At 36.9% G+C, this 26,806-nt stretch overlaps 1 protein-coding gene and 1 pseudogene across 1 annotated transcript in view; one reads left to right on the forward strand and one right to left on the reverse strand.

The window, feature by feature from the left end:
• GIPC2 (GIPC PDZ domain containing family member 2) overlaps nt 1-26,806 on the forward strand; it is a 430,222-nt gene that overhangs the window by 263,010 nt on the left and 140,406 nt on the right. The window lies entirely within an intron of this gene.
• LOC121027354 (BTB/POZ domain-containing protein 10-like) lies at nt 1,354-3,535 on the reverse strand (annotated as a pseudogene).

Here is a 26,806-nt window from a genome sequence, read left to right on the forward strand (position 1 = left end):
TAAAAAATTTAAACATATTTTATGAGTTTCAACCCATTGCAATTCTTTTCCTTTTCTTTTTTAAGTTTTTAAATTGTGGTTTATTCCATACAATGAAATAGCATGAAATCCATAAAATTGTGTTTTTAAAAAAAATTGAGTATAGTTAGCACACAATGTTACATTAATTTCAGGTGTACAGCTTAGTTTTTTTGACAAGTTTATATATTATACTATGTTCACCACGAGTATAGATACCATCTGTCCCATTTCATTGCTATTATAATATTATTGACTGCATTCCTTATGCTCTGCTTTTTTTCCCTGTGACTTATTCCATAACTCGAGGCCTATATCTCCCTTTCCCCTTCACCCATTTTTCCCAACCCCCAAGCCCCTGTCCCTCTGGCAAGCATCAATTTGTTCTCTGTATTTATAGTTCTAATTTTGCTTTTTATTATTCTTTAAAATTCCATTTATGAGTGAAATCATATAGTATTTATCTTTTTCAGTGGATTTATTTCACTTAGCATAATACTCTCTGGGTCCATCTATGTTGTCTCAAATAGCATGATCTCATCTTTTTTTTATGGATGTATAATATTCCATTGTATATATATGCCACATTTTCCTCATCCATGTGTCTGCTGATGGATACTTCGGTTGCTACCAGGTCTCAGCTATTGTGAATAATGCTTCAGCAAACAAAGGAGTGCATACATCTTTTTGAGTTAGTGTTTTACTTTTTCCTGGGTGAATACCCAATAGTGAAATTATTGGATTATCTGGTATTTTTATTTTTAATTGTTTAAAAAATTTTTTAAAATAAAATTTCAATTAATTTTATTTATTTATTTATTTATTTATTTTTATTTATTTATTTTAGAACAATGGAATTTTATTTTGATGAAAAACTCGAGTTTACAATCATTTAGTAAATGAAGAGCAAACACTTCATTTTCCTATCCCATAACTCTTAAGAATAAAAAATTAGTGGTGTGCCTGAGTGGCTCAGTCAGTTAAGCGTCTGACTTTGGCTCAGGTCATGATCTCACGGTTCGTGGGTTTGAGCCCCCTGTTGGGCCCTGTGTCAACAGCTCAGAGCCCGGAGCCTGTTTCAGATTCTGTGTCTCCCTCTCTATCTCTGCCCCTCCCCCACTCATGCTCTGTCTCTGTCTCTCAAAAATAAATAAACATTGAAAAAAAATTTTTAAAAATTAGTAAGTAAATATCTGAACAGATTAAGGGTAAGGCATGTTCACACTTCCTGCATGTGACTCACTGTAAAAGGGCGAGAACATCTGTGGGGAGAAAGAAGATATAGGCATTGAATCTCATCCTAGCCATTCAAATAAGCCCAATGATAAGTACTCATTTTTTTTGCTCATCATGGGCAGCAAACTATATACATTTTACTGAAGGAATACTTTGATAGAAGCACTTATTTCAGTTATATTGTGCATCACAAGTATAAAAATGGCTTGAACAGTTCCATTTAACCACCATTTATAAAATGCAACTATGTAATATTCTACATTTTACATGGGGTGTGAAAAGTGTCAATCTAAGCTGAAAAGACCCCACCTGCCAATTTTCCCCACTTCTGAAAATATCTATATGTATGAAAAAGGACAGTCCCCCATACAAAGAACCAATTTCACAAACCTACTGGTAAGCAAATACATTTATATAACTGGAACATCAGGATGCTAGAGTTGTACTCATTTAAAAAACCATTCAGCTACCTTTGGTCTTTAACAAAGCCTCCAGTGCAATATCCTAAACATTGTTATGTGCATCTCACGATGAAGAGCATGGCCTTGTAGTGCAGAATGAGAGTGCAACGTCACCGCGAAGGGTAGCATGTGATGGTTTCAAGAACATCAGCATCACAGCATTGGATTCTGTGCATCAGGACTGAGGTCATTGTTGCCAGAAGGGGGGTGCATCAGGAGAATATCCGGCTCGTCCACTTGTGGAGTCGGGTGCATGACTACCAGCTGGTCCTGGGGAATGTCTGTGGCAGCTGCTGCAAGGTTGGTGATAGATTTACTTTTTACACACTGAAAGTCTACATGCTGACTCCTTCCTTCTTCCTTTTCCCAAGACATTCAAATAGAGGGTCTTTGGACATAGTTGTAAATCACTTCTGGGGGGACGCCAGGCCTTTTCTTTACTTTTTCTTTGTAGGTAGGATAATCTTCTATTCCCAATCTAATCTTCTTAAGACCACTCTCCTTCCAAACTGATTTGGCCACATCTCTGTTTTCAATGTACTTGAAAAATCTATATATTTTTTTGCTATCAATAATTTGTGAATACTCTTCTCCCATCTGTGGTGGATACTCTTCATTCCAATCAACCACATCATCATTGGTAAGCACTACTATGTGGCATTCTCTTTCCCCACTCTGGGCACTAGCTACCATGAGAGGCAGGATCATTTCTCCCAGATAAAATTCAAACTGTATATGAGCACCATCATTTGATAACTCATGCATTAGGGCACTGAGATCTCTACATTTAATAGTGCTATATTCAAAAGAAATACAAAGATAGTTGCATGCTTCTCTCAGTTCAGGAACAGATATGCCATCAGGACAATGGATTATTCCTTTTTTGTAGTAATCCAGAATAGCTTGAAACACAGTGGAGCCAATTTCCTCTGCCACTTCATAGTCTCCCTTCTCATTGGGACGTGTAAAATTAGGTTCTCTGCCAGATCCAAACATCCTGCCCAACATTGTATTTGGCTGTGAAGTAAAAATGGATGGTCTACAACAAATCTAGTGTTATCCACTATCAGTGTTACTCGTTCTGACGTTCTTACATTCCGAGCTCCTTCTTTTGCATTTTCATATATAAACACCATCTCCCCAGATGTCTTACAGGTACCATCTGAACTTGACTGACTACTGTTTCTGCTGCTGTTCCCAGCACTGCTACTAGAATCATTTGGAGATGCCTTCTGAAGACGAGGACTGCTTGGATGAGAGGAACTATGGTCTTTTTCTCGTTTACATGGTGCTATTGTGTTGGAGAAGTAACATTTCTTTAAAAAATTTTTTTTTAATGTTTATTTATTTTTGACAGAGGGAGAGAGAGAGAGAGCATGAGCGGGGCAGGGGCAGAGAGAGAAGGAGACACAGAATCTGAAGCAGGCTCCAGGCTCTGAGCTGTCAGCACAGAGCCAGACGTGGGGCTCGAACTCACAGACCATGAGATCATGACCTGAGCCGAAGCTGGATGCTCAACCGACTGAGCCATCCAGGACCCCACAGAAGTAACATTTCTAATACAAGGAGTGAGTTGAGATTCCGTTCTTTCATGAGATGAATCTTGTGATCTGTCACTTGACCTTCATCTATCTCTTGATCGTTCATATTCCCCACTAGCACCATGTAGACTCATTTTGGTGTGGTCAACAACTCCTTTAGCAACACGTGCGGGAGTACTTGAATGTTTATACGGTTTATGAGATCTGCTATGCAATTTCTGATCCCAATTCTCTGGATCACTGGAGTCATGGGTTATAAGGATGAGGCTCTCCTGCCATCCCACTTTAAGCTTCCTCACAGTACTGCTCTGAAAGCATATGTAGTACCCGTAACCTGCAGTCCCTCTTGAATGTCCAGGGAGGACCTAGGTGAAGGCGGGAGCCAGTGAAACCTCTGCTTCCTCCTCAGTTGGATCCCTCTGGAGGTGTCTGTGGCAATGGCCACTCATGGCTGCCTCAATTAATTTATTTTAATACAAGTATAGTTAACATACAATGTTATATTAGTTTCTGGTGTACAATGCAGTGATTCAACAATTCTGTATGTTACTCAGTGCTCATCATGATAAGTATACTCTTAATTCCTTTCACTTATTTCACCCATCCTTGCACCCCCTGACGGCTCCTCTGGTAACTATCAGTTCTCTATAGTTAAGAGTCTGTTAGTTATTTGGTTTGCTCTTTTTTCCTTTGTTCCTTTTTTTTTTTAGTTTTTAAAAATGTTTTTATTTATTTTTGAGAGACAGAAAGAGAGAGACAGAACATGAGCAGGGGAGGGGCAGAGAGAGACACAGAATCTGAAGCAGGCTCCAGGCTCTGAGTTGTCAGCATAGAGCCTGATGCGGGGCTTGAACTCACGAACTGGGAGATCATGACCTGAGCCGAAGTCAGAGGCTTAACTGACTGAGTCACCCAGGTGCCCCCATTTGTTTTGTTTCTTAAATTCCACATGTAAGTAAGATCGTATATGGTATTGGTCTTTCTCTTACTCACTTATTTTGCTTAGCATTATACTCTCTAAATCCATTCATGTTGTTGCAATGGCAATATTTTATTCTTTTTTATGCCTGAGTAATATTCCATTTGTGTGTGTGTGTGTGTGTGTGTGTGTGTGTGTGTGTGTGTGTACACCACATCTTCTGTATCCATTTGTTTATCGATGGACACTTGGGCTGCTTCCATAATATGTCTATTATAAATAATGCTGTAATAAACATAAGGGTACATATCTTTTGAATTAGTGTTTTTGTATTCCTTGGGTAAATAGTCGTGGGATTACTGGATCATATGGTAATTCTGTTTTTGATTTTTTGAGGAATCTCTACATTATTTTCCATAGTGGCTGCAGCAGAATGCATTCCCAACAATAAGGCATGAGGGTTACTTTTTCTTCACATCCTCACCAACACTTGTTGTTTCTTGTGTTTTTGATTTCAGCCATTTTGATAGGCATGAGGTGATAGTTCATTGTGGTTTTCATTTGCATTTCCCTGATGCTGAGTGATGTTGAGGATTTTTCTCATGTATCTGTTGTCCATCTGTATGTCTTCTCTGGGAAAATGTTTATTCAGATCCTCTGCCCATTTTTAATTGGATTTTGTTTTTTGTTTGAAGTTTATATTTAAATTCTAGTTAATTAACATATAGTGTAATATTGGTTTCAGGAGTAGAATTTAGTGATTCATCACTTACTATAATACCCAGTGCTCATCACAACAAATGCCCTCCTTAATACTCATCACCAATTTAGTCCATCCCCTGCACACCTCCCCTCCAGCAACCCTTAGTTTGTTCTCTCTTAGTTAATAGTCTCTGATGGTTTGAGAGTCTCTAACCATTTGAGGGAGAGTCTCCCTCTCCTTTTTCTCTTCTTTCCCCTATGTTCATCTGTTTTGTTTCTTAAATTCCACATATGAATGAAATCATATGGTATTTGTCTTTCTCTGACTTATTTCACTTAGCATAATATACTCTGGCTCCATCCATGTCATTGCAAATGGCAAGATTTCACTCTTTTTTATGGATGAGTAATATTCCATTGTATATAGATACCAAATCTTCCTTATCCATTCATCAGTTGATGGACATTTGGACTCTTTCATAATTTGGCTATTGTTGATAATGCTGCTATAAACATCAGAGTGCGTGTGCCCCTTTAAATCAGTATTTTTGTATCTCTTGGGTAAATACCTAGTAGTGTGATTGCTGGATCATAGGGTGGTTCTATTTTTAACTTTTTGAGGAACCTCCATACTGTTTTCCAGAGTGGCTGCACCAATTTGCATTCCCTCCAACAGTGTAAGAGGGTTTCTCTTTCTTTGCATCCTTGCCAACATCTGTTTCCTGTGCTGTTCATTTCAGCCATTCTGACAGGTGTGAGGTGGTATCTCATTGCAGTTTTGATTTTCCCCTGATGAAGAGTGATATTGAGTGTTTTCTCATATGTCTGTTAGCCACGTATACGTCTTCTTTAGAAAAGAATCTGTTCATGTCTTCTGCACGTTTCTTAACTGGATTATTTGTTTTTTTGGTGTTGAGTTTGATAAGTTCTTAATAGATATTGGATGGTAACACTTTATCAGATAGGTCATTTGCAAATATCTTCTCCCATTCCATTAGTTGCCTTTTAGTTTTGTTGATTGTTTCCTTCACTGTGCAGAAGCTTTGTATCTTGGTAAAATCCCAGTAGTTCATTTTTGCCTTTGTTTCCCTTACCTCCAGAGACATGTCTAGTAAGAAGTTGCTATGGTCAGTGTCAGAGAGGTTATTGCCTGTGTTCTTTTTATGATTTTACTGGTTTCCTGTCTCACATTTAGGTCTTTCATCGATTTTGATTTTTTTTTTTTGTATGTGTATGGTATAAGAAAGTGGTCCATTCCTCTGCATGTTGCTGTCCTGTTTTCCCACCACCATTTGTTGAAGAGACTGTATTTTTTAAATTGAATTGTTCTTTTGGTGTTGAAGTGTATGAGTTTTTTATATATTTTGGTTATTAACCCTTTATCAGATATATCATTCACAACAATCTTTTCCCAATTAGTAGGTTGTTTTTTGGTTTAATGATGGTTTCCTTCACTGTACAAAAGCTTTTTATTTTGATGTAGTCCCAATAGTTTATTTTTGTTTTTGTTTTTCTTGCCTCAGGAGACATAATTAGAAAAATGTTGCTATGGCTGATGTCAGAGAAATTGCTGCCTTTGTTCTCTTCTAGGATTTTTATGATTTCAGGTCTCATGTTTAGGTATTTAATACATTTTGAGTTTATTTTTGTGTGTGGTGTTAGAAATTAGTCCAATTTCATTCTTTGGCATGTAGCTGTCCAATGTTCCCAGCACTATTTATTGAAAAGACTGTCTTTCCCCATTATATATTCCTGACTCCTTTGTCATAGGTTAATTGACCATTAACATGTGGGTTTATTTCTGGGATCTCTATCCTATTCTATTGATCTGTGTCTATTTTTGTGCCGGTAGCATACTTTTTAATTACTAAAGCTTTGTAGTATATCTTGAAATCTGGGATTGAGATACTTTAAGCTTTTTTCTTCTTTCTCAGGATTGCTCTGGTTATTTGAGGTCTTTTGTGGTTTCATAAAAATTTTAGTATTATTTGTTCTAGTTTTGTGAAAAATGCTGCTGGTATTTTGATAGAAATTGCACTGAATCTGTAGATTGCCTTGGGTAACCTGGACATTTTGACAGTGTTAATTCTTCCAACCCATGAGCATGGAATATGTTTCCATTTGTTTGCGTCATCTTTAAATTCTTTCATCAATGTTTTATAGTTTTTGGAGTACAGGTCTTTCACCTCATTGGTTAAGTTTATTCCTAGATGTTTTATTTTATTCTTTTTGGTGCAATTGCAAATGGTGTTGTTTTTAAAATTTTCATTCTGTGACTTCATTGTTAGTATAGAAACATGCTGATTTCAGGATATTAATTTTGTATCCTGCCACTTTACTGAATTTGTTTATTACTTCTAGTAGTTTTTTGATGGAATCTTTAGGATTTTCTATGTGTAGCATCATGTTGTCTAGGAATAGTGACAGTTTATCCTCTTTACCAGTATGGATGCTTCTTATTTCTTTTTTTTTTTAATTTTTACAATGTTTTTATTATTTATTTTTGAGAGAGAGAGAGAGAGCAAGTTGGGAAGGGGCAGAGAGAGAGAAAGACACAGAATCCAAAGCAGACTCCAGGCTCTCACCTGTCAGCACAGAGCCTGATGCAGGGCCCAAATTCATGAACTGCAAGAGCTGAACTGAGCTAAAGTTGGATGTTTGAGCCACCCAGATGCCCCTTCTTTTTTCTTTTCTGGTTAAGGTGGCTAGGTCTTCTAGTACTATGTTGAATAAAAGTAGTGAGAGTGGACATCCTTGTCTTACTCCTAACCTTAGATAGAAAGCTCTTAGTTTTTCACCATTGAGGATTATATTAGCTGTGGATTTTTCATATATGGCCTTTATTATGGTAGGTGTGTTCCCTCTAACTCCATGTTGTTGAGAGTTTTTATCATGAATGAGTGTTCAATCTTGTCAAATCCTTTCTCTTCATGTATTGAGATGATCATATGATTTTTTATTTTTTGTTAATGTGGTGTATGATGTTGATTGAATTGAAATATTAAACCACCCCTGCATCAAAGGAATAAATCTCACCTGATCATGATGAATGATCTTTTTAATGTATTGTTGTATATGGTTTGCTAATTTTTTTTGAGGATTTTTGCATCTATGTTCATCAGGGACATTGTTCTGTAGTTTTCGTTTCTTGCAGTGTCATCTGGTGTTGCTGTCAAGATAATGCTGGTCTTGAAGAATGTATTTGGAAGCTTTCTTTCCTCTTCTATTTTTTGAAATAGTTTAAGGAGAATAGGTTTTAACTTTTCTTTAAATGTCTGGTAGTATTCACTTGTGAATCCATCTGATCCTGGACTTTTGTTTTTTGGTATTTTTGGATTACTGACTCAATTTCATTATTCATATTCAGTCTGTTCATATTTTCTCCTCCCCCCGGTTTAGTTTTGGAAGATAGTATGTTTCTAGAATTTATCCAGTTCTTCTAGGTTGTCCAATTTGTTGTCACATAAGTTTCATGGTATTCTATTACAATCTTTGGTATTTCTGTGATATCATTTGTCCTCTCTTGTTTCTGATTTTATTTATTTGGATCCTCTCTTTTTTTCTTGATGAGTCTCGTAAAGGGTTTGTCAACTTTTTTAATCTTTTCAAATAACAAGCTCTTGGTTTTATTGTTTCTTTTCCTATTGTTTTTTGTCTCTATGTGTTTTATTTCTGTTCTGATCTTTATTATGTCATTTCTTCTATTCACCTTGGCCGTTGTTCTTCTTTTCCCAGTTTCTTTAGCCATAAGGTTAAATTGTTTGAGTCTTTTTCTGTTTCTTGAGGTAGTCCTTATTGCTATATACTTCCCTCTTTGAACAGCTTTCCCTGTGTCCCAGAGATTTTTGGACCATTGTGTTTCCTTTTTTATTTGTCACTATGTATTTTTTTATTTCTTCTTTGACCGCTTCATTGACCCATTTTTTTTTCTTAGTCTCCATGTATTTGTGTTTTTTTTCTTGTGATATAGTACTACTATTGCAGTCAGAAAAGATACATGGCATCTTTTCAATCTTTTTAAATTTATTGAGGCTTGCTTTATGGCCTAATATGTGATCTATTCGGCAGAATGTTCCATGCACACTTGAAAAGAATGTGTATTTGCTTTTGGATGGAATGTTCTATATACTTCTATTAAGTCCATCTAGTCCAATGTGTCATTCAAAGACATTGTTTCCTTATTGATTTTCTGTCTGGATGATCTATCCATTGACGTAAGTGGAGTGTGAAAGTCTTCTGCCATTGTTGTATTATCATCAGTTTCTCTCTTTATGTTTGTTAATGTTTGCTTTATGCATTTAGGTATTCCAGTGTTGAATGCATAGATATTTACAATTGTTATAGCCTCTTGTTGGATTAATCCTTTTATCATTATGTAGTACCCTTCTTTGTCCCTTGTTACAGTCTTTGTTTTAAAGTCATTTCATATCATACAATTATTGCGATCCTGGATTTTTTTTCCCACCTCTATTTGCATCGTGAATGTTTTTCCATCCCTTCAGTTTCAGTCTGTTTGCATCTTTAGGTCTGAAGTGAGTCTTTTGTAGGCCACATATATATGAGTATTTATTCTTTCTTTCTTTCTTTCTTTCTTTCTTTCTTTCTTTCTTTCAATCCATTCCACCATTGTCTTTAGATTGGAGCATTTAGGCCATTTACATTTAAAGTAATCATTGATAGATATGTGCTTATTGCCATTTTTAAAGTTTGTTTTTTGTAGTTCCTCTTTGTTCCTTTTTTCTTCACTTACTCTCTTCTTTGTGACTAATGAGTAGCTATAGTGTTTTGTTCAGTTTTCTTTCTCTTTATGTTTTGTGTATCTATCATAGGTTTTGGGTATGTGGTTACCATGATGTTCATATATAACGTCCTATGTAAATAGCAGTCCATATTAATTTGATGGTCATTTAAGTTCAAACACATTCTAAAAAAACAAAAACAAAAACAAAAACAAAAACAAAAACAAAACAAAACCCAAAAAACAAACAACCAAAAAAAAAAACCGGAAAAATACTTTTTTCTTTTCCTTTTTCTTTTCTTCCTTTTTTACTCCCTTCTCCACATTTTATGTATATGTTGTCATATTTTACATCTTTTATTCATATTTTTCTTATGTCTTATTATGGCTATTTCTGTTCCACTTAAGTCCCTTTAACATTTCTGTAAGCCTGATTTAGTAGTGATAAACTCCTTTATCTTTTGTTTGGGAAACTCTTTATCTCTCCTTCAAATCTGAATGATAACCTTTCTCGGTAGAGTATTCTTGGTTGTAGGTTTTTTACTTTCAGCACTTTGAATGTATCATGCCACTCCCTCCTGGCTTGCAAAGTTTCTGCTGGAAAATTAGCTGATAGTGTTGTAGGTTTTTCCCTTGTAGGTAACTTTTTTTGTTTCTGTCTTGCTGCTTTTAGGATTCTCTCTTTATCTTTAAACTTTGACATTTTAATTATCATGTGCCATGGTGTAGACCTCCTTAGGTTCATCGTTTTTGGAACTGTGCTTTTGGACTATTTCCCTCCTTAGGTTATGGAGGTTTTCAGTTATTATTTTTTCAAATAAGCTTCCTACACCTTCATCTCTCTCTTCTTCTTCTGGGACTCCTGTAATGTGAAAGATTTCTTGGACTTTTTAAATTCTTTTCTCTTCTTGCTGCTCAGCTTGTGTTCTTTTCATTACCCTGTCTTCCAGAGATTGCCAATGTGTTCTGCATTCTCTAATGTACTATTGATTACCTCTAGTGTGTGTTTTTCTTTTTATTTCAGTTATTATATTCTTTACTTCTGATTGATTCTTTTAAACATTTTCTATCTCTTTATTGAAGATCTTACTGGGTTCTTCTATTCTTTTCTCCAGCCCAGTGAGTATCTTTATGATCATTACTTTGAATTCTTTATCAGTCATATTGCTTACCTGTTTCATTTAATTCATTTACTGAGGTTTTTTTCTTATTCTTTCTTTTGGAGCATATTCTTCTGCATCCCCATTTTGCTTGACTTCCTGTATTTGTTTCTGTGGATAAGGCAAAATGACTACTTCTCCTAAGTAGAAGAAGTGGTCTTATGTATGGTGACCTCTATGCAAACTATGTATGCTTGGTGACTTTTGTTGACTGACTGAATCACAGTGAGTCAGATCCTGCTCCAGGCTTTTAAGGTGCGTGGGGAGAGAATACTCCCGTAGTTCTTGGGTCCTTTGGAACCACAGCCTTTTTTTTCCCCTGTGTCCCAACATGGCTAGTGCTGGTGTGGTCCTGTGGACTCTGGGTTCCCTGAAGTTGTAAGCTCCCTGTGATAGCTGGACCCACCCCTTATGGTGTCTGGACCCTGCTCTGGTCCAGGTTTCCATTGTGGGGTGGGAACATAAACCTTATCATTCTCCAGTACCACTGACCTGGAGAGCCTTCCCATAGTTCTTTCACTTCTTGGCAGGGTTCTAGTGTTTTCTGTCTTATATGCTAGTTGTTCTTTTAAACCACAACTATTTTTCTGTGCCCAAGGACAGAGGGATATGTTCTAGGTCTCTTAGTACTATCCCTTCCCACTGCCACTCACAGTGTTGGGGGTAAGGGTTCCCTTTGTTACTGTGTCTCCATCTCTCCTATTTTTCTCTTGCCATTCTCTTTGTCTTTGGTTATTTAAAGCTGTTAAGTCAGACCTCAGTTCTTCTTCAGGAGGAATTGCTCTATTAACAGGTGTAATTGGGTGTGTTCTACGGAGGAGGTGAGTTCAGAGTCTTCCTACATCACTATCTTGAGCAAGAAACATGCAATTATATTCTTTATTGTAGCTCAAATTACCCCATCATTGACCAGTGATATCCTCTTGAGTCCTATTGATAACTTCCTTGCTCTCTGGTATGTCAAGATATTCCAGGTTCTTCTTATACATCTTCTGTCCCAGACTTTGAATCAACAATTTCTTCAAGAAATTCTGGCTTCTTTTAATGGAAAAAATTTCATTAATAGGAATTTTACTACTGTGTTGATCAGTTTCTAGGCTTCTTTAGTGGACAGTTAGGGCATACATACAAAATATGTGTGTGTGTGTGTTTGTGTATGTATACACAGATATGTTTTTTATTAAAATAAAATACCTCATGGAGTTATTTCATGTTTAGTGCTTGTTTTCTGTACACAAGCTTTTTTAATGAGGCAGAGTAGAGAAGCTGGTTAATAATATGCTAGCTGACTCTGCAACCACTTGATTAAATAATGGATACTGAAGACTTTCAAATATTTGATATAACAATGCACAATTACCTCTAATATGTGCATAATGCTATTAATAGGATATCATTTATATACACTTGAAACTTCCAAATGTTCAAGTGGAAAATGTAGAAAGACCACAAGGATGTTTATTATAGGCTATGCTTTGGTTTTGTGATTCAAATTAACATATCTTCTTATAACAGTATTGTATATGGTACAGTGCTGAATAAACAGCAATTCTGTAAACTCTTTAGCTACTTGTTCATCATTTTATTATTCCCAGTACCTAGTATAGTGGGCTTGGTAGACACACAGTAGCTGCTTAACTAACATTTGTGAAATGAGTTAAGTATTGGTGCTGGTAATATACCAATGAGTAAGTTGTGCTTTCTTGGCTCCATCCTCAAAACATTATTTGCAGGCATTCACATTAGTTTTACATACTTTATTGGATCTGTCTGACCTGAGATAGAAGGTCAATTAAGAGCTTTAGTAGGTTATGGATGGACCTTAACCTAAGAAACAATGTTAAGAGGCTCTTAATATTATCATCAGTGTCTGTAAATTTCCTAAATGTAGTCTGTCTGTGTTTTGTACTTTGTACTTTTTCATTACATCATAAAGGTTAATTTGATGAAACAGATGATGGAAATGTGTTTTAAGGCTAACACTAATTAAAAATTAAAAGACAATGTTGATGAATAAAATATGCAAATTGCAATGAAGTTAGATCTGGTATCAGAGAGGATGTTAACATTTTACATTTTTCATTAAATGGCTTTTAATGAACTCCTAAGAGGGTAGTCAGTCACTCTGCAAAGCCATGTAAAATTAGTCCATCAGTTGCTGGGAATTTTTTTCAGAAATTATTTAATTCTGCTACTTTTGCACATAGAATTTTTTTCTTTTAGCTTAAGACTAAATTATTGGTTTTTTACATGAGTTAAATTAACTATCTCCCATATCCCCTTTAACTATGAGGATATTTCTTTGTTTTTATCTGGTGACTTCAGACATTTTGGTTAATATTGGGAAACTGTAAAATGCCTTGGCATTTTCAGATTTGATAAAGTAGAAAAAGGAAAGGAAAGGGGAAGAATCGGAGTCTCACTGTGTGTAAAGATTAAAGGGAAAAAGGTGACTTGGCTCTTTCCATTTATCCTTCTGTTTAAATACTGCCACAAGTGAACTTGCACTGACAGTGGACCAGAGATCTGTTGTTTTGCTGTTTAACTAGGAGTGTGGGTATTTTTCTGCAGAGCTTTGGAACTCAGAATCTAATTACTTGCTACCAGAATCTTGTGTTTCCTTGGGAGCATTTTAAGTTTAAGTATCTTAAATTACCTTTGAATTTGATAAGGTCACATCAACAACTGAAACATCAAAACATTTATTGGTGTCTCAAACAGCTTCCCTATAGGCTGTACCTGGTCAGCTAAGTGTTTTACTTGAACCATATAATGTTAGAAAGAAATTGAATTATTTGCCAACATTAAAAATTGTGAGTTATTTTTAATAACCTCAAGCATGAATTTCTGGTACTTCTTGAAACATCAGACATTCGACAATGATGGACCCACATTTTCATAAAGCAGCTATTGACTGGAGGTGAGCACTAGAGTTGCTCCAGGCTCTGTCTCTTCTTATGGTCTCTCTGATGTTGACACTGAGGGTCAGTCACCACTTATTAAGAGAGAAATAAAACATTTCTTGTATTCTTATTTCTGGCATCAGTGGCAAAGTAAAAGATAGATAAAGAAGGCTGCATATGTCAAGAAAAATGGGAGAGAGCAAAAGGGAATATTTTCTGTGTACACATAAGAGATAGATATTCCATGTATTTAATATCAAGATATGTCTGTTTTGAAAGAATACAACTTAAGCATTTTTTAATGTTATTTATATTTGAGAGAGAGACAGACAGACAGTACATGAGTGGGGGAGGGGTAGAGAGAGACAGAGACAGAATCCCAAGCAGGCTTCAGGCTCTGAACTGTCAGCACAAAGCCCTACACAGGGCTTCAAACTCATAAGCAGTGAGATCACGACTTGAGCCAAAGTCAGATGCTTAACAAGCTGAGCCACCCAGGTGCCCCTGAAAGAATACAACTTTAAAAGGTCATTAGGAAGTAAATCATCCTAGGACTGTGACTGATACCAGGTAAAGATAACTGATAAAAAAGAAAAACCTAAGGATCTGATAAAGGAACTGACATACCAGTAGGGCTTCTTTTGGAGTGTTAACAAAACAGTTGCAGATACTTTGAAATGCTAATTGAAACAACTGTGTGGTAATTGAAACAACTGACCCAGTATGAAAACTTTTTGCAGATAGTAAAAAGTTTATGATTTTATTTATAAGATTATCTACCAAGTGTGGCAGAAATTGTTTCCCAAACAAAGGAAAGCATTTACAGATAGAAGCCTATCTAGAAATACTGCTTCTGAGTGTAGGAGCATTTGCAGAGTTTTTAAATTGTAGCTGATGAGAACACAGATATAAATAATACTACCACGTTGTCTGTATTTATCTTGGTATTGAGGAAAATTTAGTTGTGACTGAAGAACTTTTAGATATGGTACCTATGACAGGTATAATATTGGGAAACAGTTTATTTTTCTATGTTGAGAATAATCTTCAAAGGTTTAATGTAGAATGGCTAAAATTAGTTAAGTGATGGGGCTCTCCAAAGGTCATGATTAATTTATATTTATTATAATATTATAAAATTTAAGTCCAAGGTGGCAACATTTTACAAGGATATGAAACTTAAGTCTATTCATTCTAACATCATCAGGAATTGTTTTGGTGGTAGAAGTGAAATAGAATAAATGCCATTGACAAATGTACTCATGGCATGGACCATGGAGAGAATTTAGTCACAGTGACTTAGATGCCTGATTGATGGTCTGTTGGAGGTTAAATACCATAGTTGTGGCATTGTGCTGTAAAGATTTGTGCGTAGTTTTGAAAGAAATTGTTTTTTTTAAAAGAACATTTCTATTTATTTTGAGAGAGAGTGGGGGAGAAGGGGAGAGAGAGAGAGAGAGAGAGAGAGAGAGAGAGAGAGAGAAAGAAAATCCCAAGCAGGCTCCATGCTGTCAGCGCAGAACCTGATATGGCACTGGGTCCCACAACCATGAGATCATGACCTGAACCAAAATCAAGAGTCAGATATTGAATGGACTGAGTCACACAGGCTCCCTGAACGAATTTTTTTTATGTTATCTGAGGACTAACTGCCGTGACTCATCAAAAAGGAGAGGAATAAAGAAGGATTTGGCAAGATTAAATAGCAAAGCACCATTTTATTACCCATCAAATGTGGGCTTTTCATATACTCTGTTAGAAGACAAGAGCTAGACCTGGATCTGAGGCTTATTACTTTCTGGCCCCAAGTGTAGCCCTTAGGGCTGCTTACTTAATGATGCCCAGTAGATTCTTGTTCACTCAGCAGCAGGGAGACATGAACCATGTTTTATATCTTAGTGACCAGAGAAGCAGAAAATCATTGAAAGACAAAGACCAAACCTGTGTTGCTCTTTACAGTCAGTTGGGTATAGGGGCACCTAGGTAGCTTAGTCGGTTAAACATCTGGCTTTGGCTCAGGTCATGATCTCATGGTTCATGGGTTCAAGCCCTGCATCGGGCTCTGTGCTGACAGCTCAGAGCCTGGAGCCTGCTTCAGATTTTGTGTCTCCCTCTCTCCCTGCCCCTCCCCTGCTCACACACTCTCTCTCAAAAATAAATAAACATTGAAAAATTAAAAAAAATCAAATCAGTTGGGTATATATTATATCTAATATATAGGAAATAATACAAAAAATGGTAAAGCAAATACCCATGTACTTACCATTCAGCTTAATACATAGAACTTCTGTACTCCCATCTCACCTACCTTCTCTCTCAGAGCCCAGACTTGATCAGGATCTTGATTTTGAGTTTTCATTCCCTTGATTTTGTCTATAGTTCTAGCAGATACTCATGTATCCCTAAACAATATATTGTTTACATTTCACATTTTTGAGCTTTATGTAAAGGTAGTCATGCTGTATATATCTTTTGGTGACTTGCTTTTGCTCAACAATCTGTTCTTAAAATTCATTCATATCGATTCATGCAGTTTATTCATTCTCACTTGCATAATATACCTTTGTATAAACACAAATCCCATGTCTATTTCCATGTTGATGGACATTAGGGCTATTTCTTTATTCCTCTCTGCTAAAATAAGTGAGGATATTATTTCAGTGGAATGCCCACTGTATGTGAGGCACTGTTTTAGATTCTGGGTATACCTCAGTGAACAAAAGAGACAGAAATCCCCACTCTTATTGAACTTATATTCTAGTTGGAAGACACAGACAAAAAAAGTAAATTATATGATTTGTTAGAATGTGATAAGTATGATAGAGACAAAGCAGAGACAAAGATAAGGAGTGACTATATTGGGGATAGAATTGAGATTTTAACAGTGTTATCAGAGAAGATCTCATTAACAGTGTGCATAGTTTGGGGGTGCCTGGGTGGCTCAGTCAGCTGAGCATCCATCTCTTCATTTCAGCTCAGGTCATGATCTCACGGTTTGTGGGTTTGAGCCCTATGTTGGGCTCTGTGCTGACAGTGCAGAGCCTGCTTGGGATTTTCTCTCTCTCTCTCTCTCTCTCTCTCTCTCTCTCTCTCTCTCTCTCTCTGTCTTTGCCCTGATCACATTTTTTTTCTCTCTCTCTCCAAATGAATGAATGAATGAATGAATGAATGAATGAATAGAGAGTGTGAATAGTTGAAAATGGATTTGGGGGTGACAGAAGGAACTATGCAATGATCTGGGGAAAGAATGTTACAAGCAGAGGGGATAGTGCAAAGACCTTGAGGGGGTTGCTTCCCTCATATTTCATAAATATCTCCTGGTGCACATGTGCAAGAGGCTTTCAAATGTGTGTTACTAGGCATGGAACTTGTGGATCATGGGCTCTGCAGTTATGTGCATTCTTTTTTTTTTTTTTAATAGAGAGAGAGAGAGAGAGAGCGCGAGCGAGCAGGGGAGAGGGTAGAGAGGAAGAGAAAGAAAGAAAGAATCCTAAGCAGACTCCACACTCAACACGGAACCCCATGCGGGGCTCAATCCCACAACCCTGGAATCATGTCCTGAGCCAGAATCAAGAGTGGTACACTCAACTAACTGAGCCACCCAGGCACCCCTGTACATTCTTAATTTGACAGGTGTATTGGTCTCTGTTGTAGCACCCAATCCTCTCTCTCTTTAGTTTCCTTTTCCTCTCATTTCATCTTCTCCTTCTTCTATTAGTTTGGAAGTTATACACTCTATTTCTAAACATTTAGTGTTTACCCAAAACATTCAAACATGCATACTTAACAAGTCTAAAGTTGATCAATGTAAGTATTATCTTTGTGAATAATATAATGTTAAACACATTAAGTCAAATATGCCCCTCCATTTTATATGCTGTTTTTGTGCAGTATTTTAGTTGTATCATAAAAAAAAAATCACTAGTTAAACACTATTGCTATTGTTTTAGACATGTATACTCTTGTTTTATGCAATCAATGCTTATTCAGATTTCCCATATATTTTCCAATTTCTTTATTCATCATCCCTTCTTACATCTCAAACCTTAACTTGGGATCATTTTTTTCTCCTTGCAGCACATTCTGTAGAATTTCCTTGGCTGGGGGGAGAGTGTTGATCACAAACCCTCTCAGTTTTTTCTAACTTTTGGGAAACAATTATGGGCTGGCTTGAGGAGTTGAGTTGCCTTTGTATAATATGGTCAATGCATAAGTCACTTTTCTTGGCTTAAACAGCCTAGGTGGCAGCAGTGAGGTATTATCTGAAATATGTATTGTTTTAAATGAAGCCACAATGGAATCTTCTGGAAACGTGTGCATGGGTGCAAGTTCGTCAATATAGAAAGTTGTATGTTCCACATACCTCTCTTTATGGGAAACAGTAACTCAAAAGCACATTGCCCAGGCATGAACTCTGTCAGCTGCAGGATTGTTGGGGAAAGCATGATAGTTTTGGTCCCTGTGTAATGAATTCCAAAAGATTCCCCAGATATTTAATATATTCTGCTACTTTGAGAGTGAAAGAAAGATTTAAGAAATACCTTATCTTTAGGTAGAAAATTAAAAATTTTCTATTTTCTTCTTGACTAAAAGCAACCATTGTGTTTTAAACTTCATTGGTTTTGTTATCACCTTAATTAAGGAAGAAGAAAGAAAGGTGAGGTAGGGTAATATAAAAATCTGAATGCTATGAGTAAATGATGAATTCTAACAAAATCTCCTTTAACTTGCATGATTAACCTCCTTTCCCAATATCAAAATGAGCCATTTTTCATTTCTAACAGTTTTACAATCTCTCTACAGTGATCATTCAAGTTCAGGATCATTTTTATGTTTTACTTTTTTAAATAATTAATGCTTGATGAAGCTGGCAGGCATTCAGAACTTAGCTGGACATCTTCAAAGCAAGAGATACTAATAATTTTCTTGTTCTAGTTCTTCATGCCTCTGTGAGTAAATATGTAGATGTGGTCATTAGATAATGCTTGAAAACTGATAAAATGCTAATTCACAGAATAAGATTAGATATCACTGTTTTTGAAAAAGGAAGTAAGGGCAATGTATCCTAGAGTCCTCTCATGAATCAGGTTTGTAAGCCATTTATTTTCTTTTTCAGCACATTAGCTAGGTTGTTTAAACTATCTTGGGACCAACTTCAACTTTCATAAATATTGTGGTAATAACTGTGTCAGCACCAGGAATTTCTATCAAAAGAAGTGTATTTTCTAACAAAGATTAAGACAGATGGATCCACACTTTATACCTTTTTTTAATGATTCACTTCATTTGCTGTCTTAACAACTTTTCCATCTGCTTTTGATGAGCAGGTTCCATATTACTGATGTATCAATTCTTGTTTGTTTTTTTTTTTTTAGTGGCAAAAGGGAGGAAAGTATAGATAATATAATAAAAATTTATATACTTTGTACTTTGAACATTTCAAGTATCCTTTCTTCACTTCCTTCCTGAATCTTGGCTCTTTTAATTGTGAATTGTGTGACCAACTTTGGACAAGTTATTTAAATTCTCAAAACCTTAGTTTTGTCATTTGGAAAATGGAAATAATCAATAATGGTACTTAATTCATAGTAATACTGTCAGTATTAAATAAGACTATCACGTAAAACACTAAGGATATCTCCTGGAAAATACTAAGTACTTAATAAGTGAACATGATTTTTGTTTATTAATACTGGAATAGTAGCTGAAGTGGTATGGGTTGAAGGCATTATAATTGAGGAGACAAAGATTTTAAAAGGACAATGTGATGAATGGACTGTCCATGTGGATGTCAAAGTCACCCAGGATGATGGCAGGAGAGGGGTATATAGTCTGAGTTGTTTGCCAATGTCTTTGGTTAATCAGGGAGGTGTGGATAGAGACTGGTAAATAGCAGTTATGAGGAAAAGAAAGGCATGATCCTTAAAGGAGCAGAGATTTTTACTTGAAGTGGGAGGAGCAGAGATCTGGACAGGAGCATTGGAAAATAAGGAAAAGTCTGATCTCCAAACTCAGACCTGGTGTATATGAGAAAATGGGCATTTGCCCCTTAGTGGGCTGCTGTGATGTACTTGTGATGTATCCAAGTTTCAGTTTAGGCAAGGCATTGGAAGACATGGAGGATGTTGTAAAGTTATTTATACTCTGAAAGGAGTTTCTTTGAGACACGATAAGTAAATTTTAGAGAAAGAGGAACATTATGGTTGGTTTAGAGGAAAGAAGTCCAAAGTAAAGTGGGAATGAAACTGTGGGAAAGGAGATCTGACTCTAGGGAATTGTATCTTGGATGATGGTCAAGAATAACATGTGTGTGAGGCACAAGGCTTCCAGAAGGAATTAAACCTGTTTTTTCGTTCCTGTCAAGATGGGGAAATCAGCCATGAAGAAACTACAAAATGAAGGAGTGGGACTAAGGCTGTTTGAGCTGGTGGGTGTGGTGGCCACAGCCTCAGATAGCAGGCTGCCAGAGGCAGTGAGCAGGGACAGGGGAGTTTGCAAGTTACGCTCTTGCCTCCTCCCTAGGTCCTTGGGACCATCAATGTCCACCCCTTCACCGTGGAAATTGGCAGCAGCTGTCCAGTGATGATAAGAGAGTAACACAAAAGCCCTGCTGGGGTGGGTGGGATGTGGCTGAAAGCAGCCCCGGAGAGACTAGCTGCCCTTGGGCTTTCACTCCTCCATTTCTTGCCTCTCCAAAGGCCCACGGATGATGAAGTTACAGTGTAGGAAGACTTCTTCCTTTCAGATGTGCTTCTAAGTATTAAAGGCGAAACCCTGATCAGAGGATCTGCCTGTGCAGTGGCAGTAAAGGGAAGAAGGCTTAGTGGAGGTTTTGTAGTGCCTCAGGCTTTCTAGCCTCCTGTTCTCTCACTTAACTCACTGGGGCTGACAAACTAGTACCTGGCCTTCAAGTCATTCTCAGGACACAATTCTGGATGGAATAGCTAATGCTCTCCAGTTCTCAAGCGCACAAAGCAAAACAAAACAGAGATACTAGAACCCTGAAAAGTAGAACTATTACAAGCGAAAGATATAAACTCAATACCATATATCATCTGAAGCAGTTTTATTGCAACACAATGTACCAAGAATTTAAAACACGCTTAAGAAATATACTTATTAGTAATATGAAGCAAGAAAAGGAAATTATAAATAAGAATTGGGGCTCCTTGGTGGCTCAATAGGTAGAGTGTGCAACTCTTGATTTTGGCTCGGGTCATGATCCCAGGATCATGGGACTGAGCCCTGTATTGGGCTCCATGCTGAGTGTGGAGCCTGCTTGGGATTCTCTCTCTGTCTCTCTTTCTCTCTGTCTCTCTCTCCTCTCTCTCTCCGCCCCACCCCCTCCCCAACTCATGCTCTCTTTCTCTAAAAAAAATAAGTGAAACAAAAAATAAAAAAAGATTAAAAAAAGTTGTAAATAAGAACTAAGGGGAAATATTCAGAATGGACAATGTGGTATTAAAGTATATTAATCAATGGGGTAGATATCAGCAAACACTAGCAGAAGAGTAAATTAATGAAGATAAGATTGAGGAATTTACCTAGAGGGAGCAAGATAGAATAAAGAGGAAAAAAAAGAAGACTAAGAGAGATGACAGGAGAAGTACAAATATCCAGTTGATGGGATTTCATAAAGGAGGGAAAAATAAGAGAGGATAAATACTTGAAAAAACAATATAGTTTAATTTCTCATTATTAAAGATAAAAAAAAAACTCAGCTAGAAGGAGTTCATACAGGACCAAACAGGATAGAGGGAATATCCACATGTGGAAATTTAATAGCCTAATATGGGAACATTAAGACAAAGAAAAAATTCTAAAAGCTTCCAGAAAGAGATTCCCCACCAAATAAAATGAACCAGATTGACACCGTATTTCTCAACACTAACGTTAGATATATAAAAAAAATGAAAAAATAATTTTAAGGCATTGAAGGAAAATAAAATTTGAATTAAAACTTGGTTTTATCCAGCTAAATTGTCATTCAAATATGAGAATATAATAAAAAAATACTTACAGCCTGCAAGGCCTTGTTATACAACCCCCAACCAAATTCTCTTGGGGAAAATCTTTAAATCAGAAGAGATTTGGGAGTTAAGAGTAATAAAATAGCATGTAGGTTTATTATAAATAATAAAATCCAATATCAAATAAATAAAAAAGGCAAAGTACAATATAATGAACCAGGACCTTTCTTGGAGGGAAAGATATTAATGTCAATAACTTTAAGAAATCAATAATGGTAAATAAATAAGTCTTCCAACAAAAGCAAAAACCATAAGAAGAAAAATCGGATGTTTACCTTTTTTAAAATTCAAGTATGGCTAGCATAGTGTTATGTTAGTTTCAGAGTATAGTGATTCAATGAGTCTCAGTGTTTGTTAGATGTTTACCTTTTAAACCAACAGAAGGAAAGTAGTTCTGTCCAAATGGAAATTGTGAAAGGGAAGAAAAGAGGGAGAATATAATAAATAAAAAATATGAAATAAGGTGGCTGAAATATATCCAAATATAAAATAAGAACAAATGATTTAAGATCATCAATTAGGGGTGGTTGGATGGCTCAGTCAGTTAAGCGTCTGACTTCAGCTCAGGTCATGATCTTGTGGTTCTTGAGTTCAAGCCCCATGTCAGGCTCTGTGCTGACAGCTCAGAGCCTGGAGCCTACTTCAGATTCTGTCTCCCTCTCTCTCTGCCCCTCCCCTGCTCCCCCCCCCCTCTAAAAAATAAACATTAAAAAATCATCAATTAAAAATCTAGAATCTCAGAATCTCAGATTGGATTGAGAAAACAAGATCCAAGAATATATGATTTTCATCAGACACACTTAAAAGACACGGAAAGATAGAAGGATGAGGAAAAGATACAGCAGCCAACCACAAGTCCGATATCATATACAAAGGACAAACTCTATTCAAAGACAAAAATTCTAACTCATGTGAATCTATCATACTTTCATTTTTACCATGGTTCCCCCTCCCTTTTTGAAAGTTTATTTATTTTTAATGCTCGCTTCGGCAGCACATATACTAAAATTGAAAGTTTATTTATTTTGAGAGTGAGAGAGCACACACGTGCACAAGAGGTGGCAGTGGCCTGGAGGGGGAGCAGGGGAGACAGAGAGAAGGAGAGACAGAATCCCAAGCAGGCTCCATGCTGTCAGCACAGAGTGCTGATGTGGCACTCAAACTCATGAACCTGGAGACCGTGACCTGAGCCGAGATCAAGCATAGGTCACTTGGGGTGCCTGGGTGGCTTAGTTAAGCAGCTAACTTTTGATTTCTGCTCAGGTCATGATTTCACGGTTCCTGGGTTCGAGCCCTGCAGGCTTTGCACTGCCAGCAAGGATCCTGCCTGGAATTCTCCTTCTCCTTGTCCCCCACTTGTGTGTGCACTTTCTCTCTCTCCCTCCCTCTCTCTCTCTCTCTCTCTCTCTCTCTCTCACATACACACACACACACTAAATAAAAAATAAACATTAAAAAAAAGAATAGGTTTCTTAACTGACTGAGCCACCCAAGTACTCTACCATGTTTTCCCTTTTGATTCAGGAAAACTTCTCTTGCCTCTCTTTTGAGTTAGCCTGTAATACTATCTTCCCATATGGGATTTTGGCTGTTCTTTACTATTAGTTCCTCTTGCATCCTGGAAATACATCCTTAGATCATTTCAAATGATGATTTCAAAAGAGTCACAACCTCTTCTCCATCACCCACTCCTATGCATTTCCATCTGACTTTTCCCCACCCTTTTAGGGGGATTTGACAGCTTTAATCCAGGTCACCCTGAGATTGTATATGGTCTGCTTTCAATAGAAAAGTATCATTCATTCAGTCAATCCAACTTGTTGGTAGCTGAGAAGATGACACCCTCTGATCACTTACATTTTTGGATGAATTGTTTCTTAATTTCATGAATACCAGAAGAGTAGAAGCCAATCCTGTTTGTTTCTTATCTTAGCTTCCTTAACATTATAGGGCTGCTTCAAGTCTCAAAAAGAGAAAGGAACATTTAATGTGACTAGCAGGGACATGAAGACTTCTATCACTCATGTCACAGCTGTTTTAAAAATAAATTTTGTGTCAGGGTTTTCAGCTGCTAATATTCATAATTTCAAGTTCATGACATTATTTTTAATTAAATAAGACAAAACCAGATAAGCACTCTAACAACTAATGAGTATTTGTTCCAAGTCATAAAACTGTTACTGACTTGACACAGGTTAGTTTAGAGAACTTTGGAAATGAGTTTGGATTTCAGTGCTTGAAAATGTCAAATATAAATGTAATAAATCTATTACCATTACATCATTTTCAGGTGATAGTGGCTTTGGTAGTTAAAATGCGCTCATAAAATTTATATTTATATTAAGGTTAAATGGCTTTAAAACTTTTTAGAGAGGCATCTTCAGAAAAGCACCAAATTAGAGTTGATAAATATAGAATATTTAAACCAAGTGAACAACCTAAGCCACAAAAGATGGGATTTTAATGACAGGCCAATCAAACAGTATATCGACACTTATTTGACTGGGCATTGTAGACCTGAATCATTCAGTGGCATAAGATACTGGGAAAAAATACATTCTCTCCAAAAGGGTGATTGTGGTTTGAGCAGGCCCCTTTTTATGGGAGTGAAGCAAACATAATAACTTACAAAGATGGGTCTTGAAATGTTTTCAAACATGTAAATGGAGCACAGAGCTGAAATTGCTAAGTTATAACTATATAAAGACAGGTCCCTTCCGCACCCAACATAATTCCTGGAATTACTTGTGAGCAATTAGGCCCTTGTGGCTATAAACAGGTTCAGTTAGAGTTCAGTCAGGGTTTATCAGGAAAGCCAAACCACCATGAATGCTATGGGAGCAAGGGATTTGTTTTAGGAATTAGAACACACACATGAGAAAGCTAAGAAAGTGAAGGTCTGAAAGGGGTAGTTAGCAGATCACAAAACAAGTCATTGACTCGTCCTTTTTCATTGGAGTGGGTGGAGAAGTCACAGCTTGCAAAAAATTCTGAGAGGTCAAGTATATCCAGCTGTCAAAGGGGGACCTCAAAGTGGGAGCTTGTGGAAATGTCTATTGGAAACGGTTGTCTTTGTGATTCCACAGCCAAGATTCTGGTGTTAGGCTTGGGGCTGCTAATGGTCAGCAGGGCCAGTAGTTTGAAAGACAAGCTGAATCAGGAGCAGATGAGTGTGATTTACATGCTGGACACCTCTGCATCTGTCCCTCACTGTGTCTGACTGTGATGAACTTCTCAGAATAGTGACGCCTGCTTCACTCGGTCTTCCAATTCTTGCACAAGTTCCCTGTCCCTTACCATAGTGGGAAGAGGATCTTGGGAGATATAATTTGCATTTTAACAAAAGCGGCAATACCGCAATCCAGCGCTCTTATTAATTTGGGATTTATACACACCTCTTTTCACCATGTTTATATCCAAAAAAATTCAATAGCTAAATCATTCTTCCAGTTAGTGTATTGCTGTCATTCCTCATAAATCAAAAGCATGATAAGCTTCTCCTCAGTGTAGTGTATACAGAGTCCCACTTTATCCATCTTTGGATGGTATTAACTACTCTTTTGTCTGCATCACACTTTCCCTTTGATAACCTGTATATTAAATATCAAAATATAAAATTGTTCGCTGTTAACAGTGGGAAAGGGGAAAAAAGAAAAATAGTTTATAACGCTTCATCTGCTTTGTCTTTGGGGTGACCCAAATCTTCCTAATTGAAGGATCTGGCCCATTAGCAGTCCTGTCTGCATTGAGTTGTAGTTTTATGTTGACTTAAATTGCAGATCTTGGATATACTAACATGCCCTTCAAGGGTACACCTGCATTTTAGACATACTCCTCCCTGCTCCTTTTTATTTTATTAATTCCAGTATTCAGTAGTCTCTTAAAAGTCTAATTGTTTCATCTTCCCCAGTTGCACAATCACCTATAAGTCCCTTTGGAAAAGAATAGGAGAAAGATTTACAGTATAAATATTGGAGGTGTAGGAGGGTCCTTCCTTAAGGGGTTCTGGCTCACTTTTGACATATGTGGTGATCATATATACTAGTTTTTTAAAACACATTATTGAGATATAATTTACATAACATAAAATTCACCTGTGTAGAGTGTACAGTCAATGTGTTTTAGTGTATTTACAGAGCTGTGAAACCATTAGTGTAACGTAACTATGTAACATGACTAGTGTAACATGATACAAAGAAACCTTGTATCAATTGGCAGCCACTCCAGTTCCCCCCTCTTGTATCTCTTGTACCTCTTCTACCTCCCAATCCCTAGGCACCCACTAATATGTTTCTTGTCTCTATAGATTTGACTATCCTGGACATTTTATTTCATTTCATTTTATTTTTATAGCTTATAGAATACTTTATTATGAAATATCAGAATTTTAATTAGCTTAAGCACATAAGCAACTGATTATCCATACCATTTGATACCAGGACAAAGGTAATATGCATTTAGAGATCATCATATTTGTTTTTTTTTTAAATATAATTTATTGTCGGGGCGCCTGGGTGGCTGAGTCAGTTAAGCGTCAGACTTTGGCTCAGGTCATGATCTCGCGGTTCGTGAGTTCAAGCCCCACATCGGGCTCTGTGCTGACAGCTCAGAGCCTGGAGCCCATTTCAGATTCTGTGTCTCCCTCTCTCTCTCTGCCCCTCCCCTGTTCATGCTCTGTCTCTCTCTCTGTCTCAAAAATAAATAAACGTTAAAAAAATTAAAAAAATAAAATTTATTGTCAAATTGGCTTCCATACAACATCCAGTGCTTATCGCAACAAGTGCCCTCCTCAATGCCCATCATCCACTTTCCCCTCTCCCCCGGCCCCATCAATGCTCAGTTTGCTCTCTGTATTTAAGAGTCTCTTATGGTTTGCCTCCCTCCCTCTCTGTTTGTAACTTTTTTTTCCCCTTCCCCTCCCCCATGGTCTTCTGTTAAGTTTCTCAAGATCCACATATGAGTGAAAACATATGGTATCTGTCTGTCTTTGACTGACCTATTTCACTTAGCATAATACCCTCCAGTTCCATCCATGTTGCTGCAAATGGCAGGATTTCATTCTTTCTCATTTCCAAGTAGTATTCCATTGTATATATAA

This window comes from Herpailurus yagouaroundi, unplaced genomic scaffold (assembly GCF_014898765.1).
Source record: "Herpailurus yagouaroundi ecotype Mexico unplaced genomic scaffold, PumYag 77, whole genome shotgun sequence".
NCBI lineage: Eukaryota > Metazoa > Chordata > Mammalia > Carnivora > Felidae > Herpailurus > Herpailurus yagouaroundi.